Below are 13523 nucleotides of genomic sequence, written 5' to 3'. Positions count from 1 at the left end.
TCATGCCGACCGGGGCTGTTTTTTTTTTCCCACAATAAAAAGAAATTCACAAAATTCTTTCACAGTGAGCGCTAGAAGGGTCTCCTGAATAGACTGATGTAATTTTTTTGTCTGTAGTGTTAAAAATTAGAGACTTTTCTGTCACTTTTATAATGGGTGTCAGTGAGCTAAGACACGCAAGGTCTTGAATTTTGTGCTGTGTTTTACTACGGACCAGGCCTCGAACAATGACAAATAACTCGACAACGGAAGCAGCTATTCACAAAATTCTTTCACAGTGAGCGCTAGAAGGGTCTCCTGAATAAAATGATGTATTTTTTTTGTCTGTAGTGTTAAAAATAAGGACACTAGAGCGATTTAAAAATGATTGACTTTTCTGTCACGTTTATAATGGGTGTCAATGAGCTAAGACACACAAGGTCTTGAATTTTGTGCTGTTTTACGAAGGACCAGGCCTCGAACAATGACAAATAACTCGACAACGGAAGCAGCTATTCACAAAATTCTTTCACAGTGAGCGCTAGAAGGGTCTCCTGAATAAAATTATGTATTTTTTGTCTGTAGTGTTAAAAATAACGACACTAGAGCGATTTAAAAACGAGTGACTTTTCTCTCACATTTATAATGGGTGTCAATGAGGCCTGTCAGCTGCCCTGTCCTCAGTTTGACGCTTGTCATTCAAAAACTGTAAATCCTATCATTGAGGTAGACACATTGTGTGAATCAGGACAAGTTTTACTACTACTTTTGTGAAAATCATGTCTGTAGAGTGAAATTTGTGGCTGAAAACACAGTTTAAGCGAGAAAGTTTGAGCTTTATTTTCAACCTCTCTCCACTCCAAGTTAACGAGCTTCACTGGTGTGTAACGCAATAGACACCCATTCAAAAGCCGGATTTTCTCCCAGAACCCACATGGCGGTTGAGCCGGGACTGATCCGAAAGTGTAGAACCTAGCAGGAAAGTTGAATGCCAGATCCACAGAGGAGAAGTTTTCCTACGTTTTAGAGTTTGAATCACGTCTCTAGTTTAAAGCATGCCAGAGCAGTGGACGTTTGAAAAACGTTGAAAAAGTGCTTTTTTTCAATTAATTCCATAGAAATGAATGGGGTTTTTTTCGACGATTTTTTCGCGACTACGTCGCGAAAAAATCGTAATCTGTAGAGAAAAGTAATAGCATAGCGAGTCCGATCGAGCCGCACGTTTTGATGTATTGTTTGTCTGTGTGCTACGTACGGTTATTGAGTTATTTGAAATCAAAAATTGCGTAGGAATAATAACTAGACCGGACAATTCCCCGGGGGAAATTGTGAGAGGATGCAGTGCGCGAAGCAATTCGGTCACGCATGTTTGCTGGCCATGAATGTGTGACCCGCAATGATGTTTCAATGCAATGATTGTGTGTGTGCTTGAGACAGCAGCCGTCATGAAGAAGAGCTATTCAAGAGTATAACCAAAGTGACTACAGGCGGAAATTAGCATGTACTGCTATAACCTGGGACAGACATCTGTCCTTACCACAAGGATAATGTTTAATTTGTGCACTGTCCCTTTTAAAAATAAAATAAACTCTAAACTCTAAGAAGAGTGTTTGTAGTTTGTATGTACGAACAGAAGTGTTCCTAATAAAGTGGGCGGCTAAGGTGAGGCTAAGACACACAAGGGCTGGAGTTTTCTACTGTTTTTTTTATGAAGGACCAGGCCTTGAACAATGACAAATAACTCGACAACGGAAGCAGCTATTCACAAAATTCTTTCACACTGAGCGCTAGAAGGGTCTCCTGAATAAAATGATGTATTTTTTTGTTTGTACTCTTTAAAATAACGACACTAGAGCGATTTAAAAACGAGTGACTTTTCACTCACGTTTATAATGTGTGTCAATGAGCTAAGACACACAAGGTCTTGAATATTGTGCTGTGTTTTACTACGGACCAGACCTCGAACAATGACAAATAACTCAACAACGGAAGCAGCTATTCACAAAATTCTTTCACAGTGAGCGCTAGAAGGGTCTCCTGAATAAAATTATGTATTTTTTTGTTTGTACTCTTTAAAATAACGACACTAGAGCGATTTAAAAACGAGTGACTTTTCTCTCACGTTTACAATGGGTTTCAATGAAGCCTGTCAGCTGCCCTGTCCTGAGTTTGACGCTTGTCATTCAAAAACCGTAAATCCTATCGTTTAGGTAGACACATTGTATGAATCAGGACAAGTTTTCCTACTACTTTTGAGAAAATCATGTCTGTAGAGTGAAATTTGTGGCTGAAAACACAGTTTAAGCGAGAAAGTTTGACCTTTTTTTTTAACCTCTCTCCACTCTGAGCTTAACGAGGTCCACTGGTGTGTAACGCAATAGACACCCATTCAAAAGCCGGATTTTCTCCCAGAACCCACATGGCGTTTGAGCTGGGACTGATCCGAAAGTGTAGAACCTAGCAGAAAAGTTGAATGCCAGATCCACAGAGGAGAAGTTTTCCTACGTTTTAGAGTTTGAATCACGTCTCTAGGTGAAAGCATGCCAGAGCAGCGGACGTTTGAAAAACGTTGAAAAAGTGCTTTTTTTTCAATTAATTCCATAGAAATGAATGGGGTTTTTTTGGACGAATAAGAAGAAGAAGAAGAAAAAAAAAATACGTAGAAGAACAATAGTTGCAGTGCTTTGCACTGCAACCTATGGGCTCCCCTAGGGGAGCCCATAGGTTGCTGTGCTGCAGCACTGCATCCTAATATAAGAAGAAGAAGAAACACGTAGAAGAACAATAGTTGCAGTGCTTTGCACTGCAACCTATGGGCTCCCCTAGGGGAGCCCATAGGTTGCTGTGCTGCAGCACTGCATCCTAATAATAATATCGGCTGGCTTTTTTCATGGTCTATCAGATATATTCCATTCAGCTACTTGCCTTCGACTCGTTCAGTATCATGCTCGCTGAATGGAATATATCTGATAGACCACGGAAAAAAGCCAGACAATATTATTTAAGTTTGTTCCTCCATGTCCCGGATGGAGCTCGTATGAAAAATATGAGCGGTGTATCTCCCAGTAAAACACTTGTGTCCATATATATCTAGTTGTAAATATTCTGGTTGGACTGGGTGATGAGCAGGGCCATGTGGGATTGGATCAGTAGTCAGTGCAGTGAGCTGGGACCTCCTTCTCCAGGTGAAGATGTGCTGCTGCTTGGTGAACCTTCAGGATCTCAGATCTCCAGCTCTCTCACACTGCTGCTCTCAGAGTTCTCACTTCCTGGAGCTTGGAGTTTTCCTTCCCAGCACGTGCTGTTTATGAGTTAATTACGTTCCACCCTCCTCATCACCGTTAGTGTGCGCGCGCGCGACCCAGCTCCAAATCCCCGCCCCTCACCGTCACTGCGTTAATGGCCACGCCTCAAATCCACTTAGTGCACAAAGTGTGCCTTATACACACACACTCTCTCCAGCGCGCGCAGTCTCACACACACTCTCTCCAGCGCGCGCACTCTCTCTCTCTCTCACACACACACTCTCCAGCGCGCGCACTCACTCTCACTCACACACACACACTCTCCAGCGCGCGCACTCACTCAGACACACACACTCTCTCCAGCGCATGCACTCACTCTCTCACACACACACACACACACACTCTCCAGCGCGCACTCTCACACACACACACACTCTCCAGCGCGCGCACTCACTCTCTCACACACAAACACACACTCTCCAGCGCGCGCACTCACTCTCTCACACACACACACACACACACACTCTCCAGCGCGCACTCTCACACACACACACTCTCCAGCGCGCACTCTCTCACACACACACACACTCTCTCCAGTGCGCGCGCTCTCTGTCTCTGAGCGGACTCGGGTCGGGGAGCGCTGGTCTTGCGCGCGCAGTTCTCCGTTCTCGCGGTAAGACTCCTTTCATCTTCTGTTTTAATTGGATTGATGTCGCCGCTTCCGGCAGTGTGATGATGTGAAACACTTAAAGGGGGAGTTTTGCGACATTTTTGCTGACCGCGGGCTGGAGACCGCACAGTGTGTGTGTAATGTGAGCTATGGAAACCTTTTTGTGTGTGTACAGTGTGTAATGTGTGTGTGTGTGTGTGTGTGTGTGTTCCAGGGAACTGAAAACAGAAGCAACAAAACAAAACCCCTCACGCAGGTTTGTCTCTGTCCTTGTGAGGACTTTCCACTGACTTAATTAATTAATGCTGAACCTAAACTTAGTCATGAAAAGGAAACTTTTTGGCTTTATTTATTCATTTAATTAAATTTAAGTTAAAGAAAAAAAGCAACAATTTTTTTGTGGACCATCCAACAGTGCCTACAAGGTCGAAATAGTCAGATTATACTATCTTTGTGGGGACGTTTTGTCCTCAGTAGTGTGTGTACACACACGTTCTTTGCTTCCGTTTTTGTTGCTAAAATTTATTATGATTATTATGTTAATTGTCGAACACAAGCTTGTGTGCCTTGGTGGGAAGTGAGGTTGTGTGCGCGCGCGCGCGTGCACGCACTCTGTGTTTTCACTGTGTAGGTGTAATTAATGATTATGGATATGTAGATTGGTATCAAATGATCAATCTTTAATAATTAAATGAAATCAGTCTCATTAAATTTGAAGGTTAATAGTTAAAATGAATCAATCCTATTGAATCGTTTAATTTGACTCATTTGAATTGAATCATACCATAGAATCAGTCTCATTTGAATTGGTTGAAGTGAATCATTCAGTGAATCAAATCAGTGAATCATTTAGTGAATCAATTGAAGAATCGTTTAAAATTTGATAATTCAAAGTTTATCACTTACCAAATTGCATCTAATTAATTATTCATACACCTTAAGAATTCTTTGACGATGTGTGCGACTTCAGAGGTATTGGAAACAGGCAATGACACACTTTCAATAATAGAGTTTATTATTAAAAAGATAAAAAGGGAAATCAATAAAAGGAAAGTAAGAATTTAATGAATGAATGGCAACAGAATGAAATCTTTATAACAGAGTAGGTCTCTGTGTGTGTGTGTGTGTGTGTGTGTAAGCAGTTTTAACTTGTGAGCTATGTTATCTGCAATCTTGATGTGTGTGTATCCATCCGTGCCAGGGCGGACCAGGGTGTCTTATCTGCAATCTTGGAGGAGGGGATCCTCAAAGTTTAATGAGCACGTGTGTGTATAGCCCAGTGATTAGCTAGGTATGCTAACTAGACAAAGAAAGGCTAGCTACACCATGTGCTTTCTTCAGGCCTAGTAAACTGTGTGTCAAAAACCAGAAATTAATGGTTAAAATACATTCAAACAGTCATCTGTAGTTTATATGGCTTTAAATGTAAACAGGAGAATTGCTATCAAGTTTGAATTAAACTTAGAACTTATTTAATTCTAATCTGAGATACAGGACCTCTTGGAACAAAGGGGAAGGAGGAGGGGCTCTTCCTAAGCATGCAAAGGCCCTTTTTAGAGACAAAACATTCTGGAATCTTAATGAGGTCACAATATGAGTTGGATGAAATCAGAATGTTAGGAGAGAGAGAGAAAGTGCAAGACTTATTGATTAACCAAATTAAAATCAATAGTACCAAATAATAGAAAATCAATAATACACAGTGTGCACACTTTTATTCCTGACTCTAACTTCACACTTGGGCTACGTTTACATTAGACCGTATCTGTCTCGTTTTCTTCGCGGATGCACTGTCCGTTTACATTAAACCGCCTGGAAACGCCAGGAAACAGGAATCCGCCAGCGTCCACGTATTCAACCCAGATCGTATCTGGTCCGGTTCTGTGTAAACATTGAGAATACGCGGATACGCTGTGCTGAGCTCTAGCTGGCGTCTCATTGGACAATGTCACTGTGACATCCACCTTCCTGATTCGCTGGTGTTGGTCATGTGACGCGACTGCTGAAAAATGGCGCGGACTTCCGCCTTGTATCACCTTTCATTAAAGAGTATAAAAGTATGAAAATACTGCAAATACTGATGCAAATACTGCCCATTGTGTAGTTATGATTGTCTTTAGGCTTGCCATCCTTCCACTTGCAAGTGGTAAGTGACCTGCGCTGGGATCACACACAGCGGCTCAGTCCCGAATCACAGTTTGTGCACTTCACTCGCGTGCTCTGTGAGCTGCGCAGGGCCAGAGTGCGCACCCTCCAGAGGGCACTCGCTGTTCAGGGCGGAGTGATTTGGAGCGCAGGATGCCTGCGGAGCCGAGCGTATCCGTGTATTGGTGTTGCTGTGTGCACGCGAATCGTGTATTGGTGTTGCTGTGTGCACACTAATCGTTTTAAAAACGTTAATCTGATGATCCGCTGATACGGTCTAATGTAAACATGGGCTTAGTGAATTAATTACTAAGACTAATATTTCCCAGTGCCTTTTCTTACTGCAAAAAGTCTCGCCTTTGTCTGCAGGAATTCGAGGCTTAAGGTTGCGCTTCGGTGAGGGAGAGTGTCTGACGAATCAGATGTTCACTGGAGCTTGGAGAGGTTCTTTGGAGAAGCTTCGCAGTTGATAAGACAAAGTCTTTGTTCAACACCGTGCACGGATTTAAAAGAAAGAAAAGAGAAGAGCTCTTTAGAAAACTGCCTTTTGCTCACAGCCGTGTACGCGTTAAAAGACAAGTGATCCTTGCGAGCTGGTTAATAACTCGCTTGAGTTGATGATCGCGTGTTTCTGAAATCTAACTTAATCAGAGTTAGATAAAGGAGGAAACGCACGGTTCAGACGTCTGATGGTGAGTGTCTCTTCTTAGGTCTGTTCCGTTCGGGATCAGAACTTAGAGACAAAGAAAAATGAAGTTTTCCAAGTCTCTTATGTGAAACCTGAGGAATGTGATGCGTGTGGTCCCGCCCATGCATGACATAGTCAACGCAGAAGTTGGCTGGTAGTTGTAGTTCTTGGACCAAGATGGCGGCATGATACCTACAACTGTTTAACTTTTGAAATTATTTGTCTTTAATGGAGAAAATTTTGTATAAAATTTAAGGTTATTTCACTACACACTGTAAATGATGTCTGGAGAGAGACGATGTGTTTCTTACGTCTGTGTTCTTAATTTTAATTTCACCAAACAGTCACGGTCAAATATTAATACAGAAATGTTAGTTTGTTTAACACAATCAAATTCACTTTATTTTACATGCAGTATTTTTATTTTCACACTGTGTTTTATGATAACTTTTATCATTTATACTAGACAGACCTGGAACCCCCCCCCCCCCCCCCCCAACACACACACACACTGGAACGTTGGTGTGATAGTCAGGTTACTGTAACCACCCTGCCATTGACTTATAGAAACAACAAAAAGCAATTTGAACCACAAAGAAACTCCCTCCTCTGTCCTGAAGATATCGGAGAAGTTTTAATTTTATCTCTGACTGTTACGAAACGCTGACACTGGAGACTCCTTCCAGAAAATTTTTTTAAAGATTTATTTTTGTTGCAGAGATACAGCATAAACACTGATACAGCTCACTTTTTTTAATGTAAAAAAAAACACCCCCAAGATGTAAATGTCGGAATAGAAAAGAACCAAAAGACCTGAGGGCGCACACAGTAATAAAATTCTGTTGTCTCATACCATGCATTTTTAAGAAGTCATCAGGTCTTTTATCCACTGGGAAACACGTGGACTCCCAGTAGATGTCTAGTTTAAACGTTTTGTGTTTGGCTCCCATGGATGTGAAAGCTCATCTGTTTCTGTCGTGTTCAGGGAAAATTGTGTTACTTGAGATCTGAAAAAATAGCAATCAACAGGCAGAGGGCTGTTAAAATCTCCTGTCCTGATATACTGTCAGGCGTTTCATATCCAGATAGCGATACATATCACAATATTACACACTTCCTGTACATTCAAATATCAAATTTAATAAAAATTATTTAATTTCAGGAATATAGCATTTTCAGATTGGCGCAATCATCAGAAAAGAGTAAAATGATTAGAATTAAAGTATAAACCTGGTATCGGTGCATATTTCCATAAAGTTGTTGTTGATATGGTGGTAAAATTGTTAGCGTTAACCATCCCACATTGGGGGCGGGAACACACCTAGTTCCAAAAACATTTTGATCCAAAAATAATAATACTAATAACGAGAGCCTTAACTGCACACACATCCTGGTCTTAATGATAATTTAATTTAATTTCAGGAATTAATAAACAATGTGTTTACCTGTAATTCAGCTTGGGAGGGGGAAGTTGACCTTTAATCTGCAGCTAATAACCAGGTCTGTGCTAACGAGGGCTTCGGAACAACAGTGGCGTTCGCATCCCAACCACACTGTTTACATGAAGAAAAACATTACTGTAAAAAGCATTAAATAAACAATAGCACAATATGAAACAATGCACATTTTTCTATCATCATGTATATTATAGCCGTATCACAGTCCTATTTAACATAAAAGGTAAATCTAGATGTTGTGGAAGTTTGGGGCAGAGATGAAAAAACAAAGAACTTTTGTGTTGACATCTTTTGTTTCTGGGTCTGTCTCAGAAAACCTGGACGTTCAGAGATGTGTGTTCTGTGTAACACCTTCAGATGAATCAGGAACATGTGTACGTGAAGCGCATAGCGTTCATGTGGTGTCATTGTGAGAACACTGTTGCTGGGCAGTGGTAGCGTCAAGTGCAACATGGCCATCCAAAGACTCCTTATTCGGGCTAACGTTAAAAATTTAGCAAGCTAACGCGCAGGTAACATAATGTAAGCAACGCAAAGGCGTAATGAAAAGATGAGGCTGTTTGGAACATCATTTTTCAATAGATGTTATCAAATTACGAAGAAACTTTTAGATGACTGAAATGACATGAACTTATCAACTTGTAATCCACTGAAAAATGTAGTTCCATGGCCTCTGCGCTTTGTGAAAACATCAGCAAACCTGTCAGGTCTTGTGACTCGGAGCTTTCAGAAAATTTCTGCTTCTGAACTTGTGAATACCACAAGAGGGCGCTGTTTATACGAACTCTTCTGGTGATCACGAGCCCATTTGAAGGCCCTATGATAGAAGGCATGAGAGATCTATATTTTAGGAATTGATTGTTTTTGGTTTGGATTTAAAGAGAGCAGGTGGTTCTCAAAGTTTTGGAGTCGTGACCCCTCCAGAATAATCATGTTGGTGGTCATGATCCCTCCCCATACTCCGCCCACCACCACCACTGCCCCCTGCACTTTTTGTCCACAGACAGAAGAAAAATTCCATTCTGACATGTTTTTTAAATGTATTTACATAACTGCACTGTCAGTGATTGTGTGCTTTAGTCCTAAAAAAAAAAAGAACAATGGCGAGATGTACACGATCACATTCCTGAAGCATGTTGAAAACTGGAAAATCTTTCATTGTTTGCTCTGTCTGTGAGCTGGGTTTTAATGTTGCTTGCTGTGTCAGTACAGGGCTCGTGCAGGTCCTTGAACTCCTTGAAAAGTGCTGGAATTTAAAAACTCATTTCAAGAGCACTTGAAACTCCTTGAAAATAGGAAAAATTCCTTGAAAAATCGTAAACACTCCTTGAAAAAAATACTTTTTTATTCTTCCTGTGTATTTAGGTGTAATAATTAAAAAGGAAAAATTAGAGAAATGAAGCGAAATCAATATAGAAAAATGATACGATTGTCATTTAAAATGAACACTCTGGGCTTCCTGTGTTTTCGCACATGCGCTTTGGTTCTTTGGCGCCATATTGAATTCTCCTGTTGGGCGTGCAGGTGTGCACAAGGAGAGGGAGAAAGAGCGCATGAACAAGGATGTCCGTGATGACATTTTCGCAATGCAAACAAGGAGACGTATACTAGAAGATTCATCTCAACTGAGTGTGTTGACAAGCTGATGGAACTAGCAGAACAAGAACGCAAGATGGTGCATGTCACGAAAGCTAACAGCTTCAAGAGGACAATAAAGGATATGGAACTCGAGGCTAATGAGCTAATTGACAAAATTGAGGGGCTAAAGAAGCAGCTCAAGCGTTAACGTTTTTAATTTTGAGTGAACCAAATCGCTTAGCCGCGATGGTTACATTGCTATAATATAGAGGCAGTTTGTTGCAAACAAATTCTGCCGTATACAGTTTTTTAGAAAGTTTTCTATGTTTAAATTTGTTGTTGAAATGTAACAGATTTCAATTATATCAGTGACAGTGTTTCAAACGATTGTTTTCAAAATCTGTTTTAAAATATAACAAACGAAAATAAGAAACGAATAAAATGTAACACCCGTGCAAAGGCCACGCTTTTTTCTAATAACAAACGAAACAAAAGGCTCGGCTACCAAGCTTCGAACCATGAGCTACTTTAACGATTGTAAACTCCAAAACTAGACACCTCAAAAAGCAAAGAATACTAAATATAAACACAAACTATGTCGATATCATGGTTGTGAAACTGGTTGTGGAGTATTTTGGAAAGGTTTTTGCAACCCAAAACACCAGTTTTCCTCATTCAAAAGTTCAATCAAATGTTCATCAGGGTTTTTTCTAGAAAAATTTAGTATGAGGGCGCTCACCACGGCGAGGGAGCGAAGCGGGGGGGGGAGATGGTGCCGGTTGTCCCCCCCACCATGCAAAGCCTTTGAAAAATGCTCCAATGGGACATTCTGAGGCTATCTGAGAGGGAAATTGTAACAAATTGTCTGTCAACATTGAAAAAGAAAAGTAATCCTCTTCTGCCCCGGACAGTCTTTGGCTTTCTTCCGCTTCGTGCCGCGGGATGGCATCTTTAAATACCCAAGTGTCAACAAAAACAACTCGGGAACTACTTCTGTCAAAAGCTCCCGCGCCGGTGGGTGAAAGGTCATTCAGTCTCGAGAAATCTCGCTCTACAAGTCAGCTGACCTTGCATGTAACCCATGTCAAATCTCGCGAGAGCAGCCGCAACAAGTAAACAACTAAACAACATGGTGCCTCAGTCTGGAAAACGCCAATTCGGATTGTTTTTGCACCATCTGGCGGTGTATCTACTATGATTGGAATATTTTTGGAGCAATTATAACGTATTTGATGATCAGACACATTGTCACGTAGTGTTGCTGGGATGTTTTCACGGAGTCGGTAAGGGGGCGCACGCCGAGAGTAAGAGGGCGCAGCGCCCCTGTTCCCCCGTTTAGACGAAAGCCTGGTTCATTATCCTGATTGTACCCATCGTGATGTGGTCCTTGAAAATTTTGATTTTGGTCCTTTACTCCTTGAAATGTCCTTGAATGTCTGAAATAGACATGGCATATGTTTAGAAAATCAGCAATTTAACCACCATAACCCTTTGAAAAACTCTCTAAATATCAGCTAAAACTATCAAAGTTCTTAAATAATATTTAGGATGGCTATTGTTTTGCTGTTTTGTGGATTTTAGCATACATTTCTGTGGCTTGTGGCAATAATATAGAATTGTACATGATCAAAGTTGATTTTAGCTTGGGTTTTACATTATAAGAAAGAAAGACTGACAGTGACATATTAGGTTGGTTACAAATTGGTTCAACTTATTCACATCTGTAAAATACAGGCCTAGGTGATATCTCTGGGAGTGGTTTTGATGCATTACATGTTGCTTTATTTTTGCATGGTGAGGTTGACATTTACATGGAATTGCCCTTCACAAAAATCCTGCACGAACCCTGCATTAGTACACCGCTCCATTGCATCATTTGACAGCAGAATAGTCTTGAGTATGTGAGCCATTTCCTCACCGTGTGATGCTCTCGGTGTTGCTGTACTGTAGCTCCTGGGCGGACGAGGTTCTGCGTGATGGTGTGGGGCTTTTTAGATTGAGTCACCAGATGTACCATTTTTATATATGAAACTGCCAGGGTCTGAGCAGTGACTGTAACACACACACACACACTCGCGCGCACACACACATTACTACTGTCCTTTGGTTCCATAGTTCTGTCCTTGAGTTGGGGGGGGGACACCTCTGAGGGTTTGTTGGTGCGAGTGCTGTTTGTTTCTAAATGTCACTTACGTTTGGCTGGTTTTAAGCTTTCGTGTGCAAGCAAGCCTCAGTGCCAGGCATTGCCTGATTTTCCCAACCAAGATGTTCGAGCGGAATTATTTTAGTAAGTTAGGCTCGTTCACACACCTGAACACCTTTTTAATTTCCCTGAGGGAACCCGCCCAAAGGATCAATAAAATTGTCTGTCCTATGGTCGGCTTCTTTAAGCACAAAAATTATTTCCGAGGGAGTACGTTACGCAAAAAAAAGGAAAAAAAGATGTATTACCCAGCATCCTCGCCTCCCATGATTGCTGTTTTGTTTTTTTCCTCCCGATTTGTAACAGCAATTCTGACATGCGCCTGAAGTGAGCCAGTGTGCATTTGTGCTTTTCATCACGGAGTGGTCGCTGGAGCCCTCTCTATTTTCCCGGGTTGACTTCAGGACGGGGCGGCATGGTGGTGTAGTGGTTAGCACTGTCGCCTCACAGCAAGAAGGTCCGGGTTCGAGCCCCGTGGCCGGCGAGGGCCTTTCTGTGTGGAGTTTGCATGTTCTCCCCGTGTCCGCGTGGGTTTCCTCCGGGTGCTCCGGTTTCCCCCACAGTCCAAAGACATGCAGGTTAGGTTAACTGGTGACTCTAAATTGAGCGTAGGTGTGAATGTGAGTGTGAATGGTTGTCTGTGTCTATGTGTCAGCCCTGTGATGACCTGGCGACTTGTCCAGGGTGAACCCCGCCTTTCACCCGTAGTCAGCTGGGATAGGCTCCAGCTCGCCTGCGACCCTGTAGAACAGGATAAAGCGGCTACAGATAATGAGATGAGATGAGACTTCAGGACGTCCACATTATAGACCCCTTGCACTGACGTCACATTTACCTTAGCAACCGTCACTACCCTACACCTGGGGGACAGGCAAACTTTATTCACATACTGAAGCCAAGTGAAGATGTCTGGCATCTGTTGCTGTTGTCTGAAGAAAACTACAGCTAAAAAAGCTCGACTACTGGATTACTTGGGTAATCTTAGTCAGAAAGAAGCGCAGGATAGATATACATGGAAATTATAGTTTATTAGCGGTTATAATCTGTACAAAATTCCTCAAAACAACTGGAGTGACGGTGCAGATTTGTGACCTAGCATTAGCTACACATTGGAATAAAGCTTCTTTTTCCTGAAGAGGCCCAAAATGGAAGAACAGCTTTTAAAAACAAAAACAAACTTTTGTGTAAAGACTTTTTTCCCCCAACATCAGCTTTTGGGAACAGAATGCTGTGAAAGCCAAAGCATTTACTCTCAAAGGACCCGTACTGGGTAATTTTACACTTTACTGTACCGCGCATTCAGAAATGTCACGCGGTATATGAACCACTTCTCTTTGTATTCATGCGCAGACATTCCCTCGATTTGAACAACTCACTCGATAAAGCCCAAGTTAATTCACTTAGTGTAACGCGACCTACCTTTTATATATCTAATCAAAAAATTCAGGAGACTGGGGACTGCTGGCTGTGTGCTGAACGCCTGTCGTTTCTGTGATGGCGGCTCAGGAGTCTCCCTTGATTTTAAGATGAGTTGGAGACAATCCTTAGTTCCCTTTGA

At 41.8% G+C, this 13523-nt stretch overlaps 1 protein-coding gene across 6 annotated transcripts in view; it reads left to right on the top strand.

Moving 5' to 3' along the window:
* chst6 (carbohydrate sulfotransferase 6) overlaps nucleotides 1-13523 on the top strand; it is a 75628-nt gene that overhangs the window by 44025 nt on the left and 18080 nt on the right. For 2 of the 6 annotated variants that reach the window (XM_060928511.1, XM_060928507.1), the window contains exons 1-2: nucleotides 3456-3897; nucleotides 4109-4150. The exons of 1 other annotated variant lie outside the window; for it this stretch is intronic. The gene's annotated coding sequence lies outside the window, so the exon portion shown is untranslated. Of the gene's footprint in view, nucleotides 1-3455; nucleotides 3898-4108; nucleotides 4151-6408; nucleotides 6732-13523 lie in introns of those variants that run through there. 3 more of the 6 variants (XM_060928512.1, XM_060928509.1, XM_060928508.1) reach the window with 2 other exon arrangements.

Source organism: Neoarius graeffei, chromosome 8, assembly GCF_027579695.1.
Source record: "Neoarius graeffei isolate fNeoGra1 chromosome 8, fNeoGra1.pri, whole genome shotgun sequence".
Lineage (NCBI taxonomy): Eukaryota > Metazoa > Chordata > Actinopteri > Siluriformes > Ariidae > Neoarius > Neoarius graeffei.
Note: the sequence above shows the minus strand (reverse complement) of the source record. Positions and strands in the feature narration are given on the sequence as shown.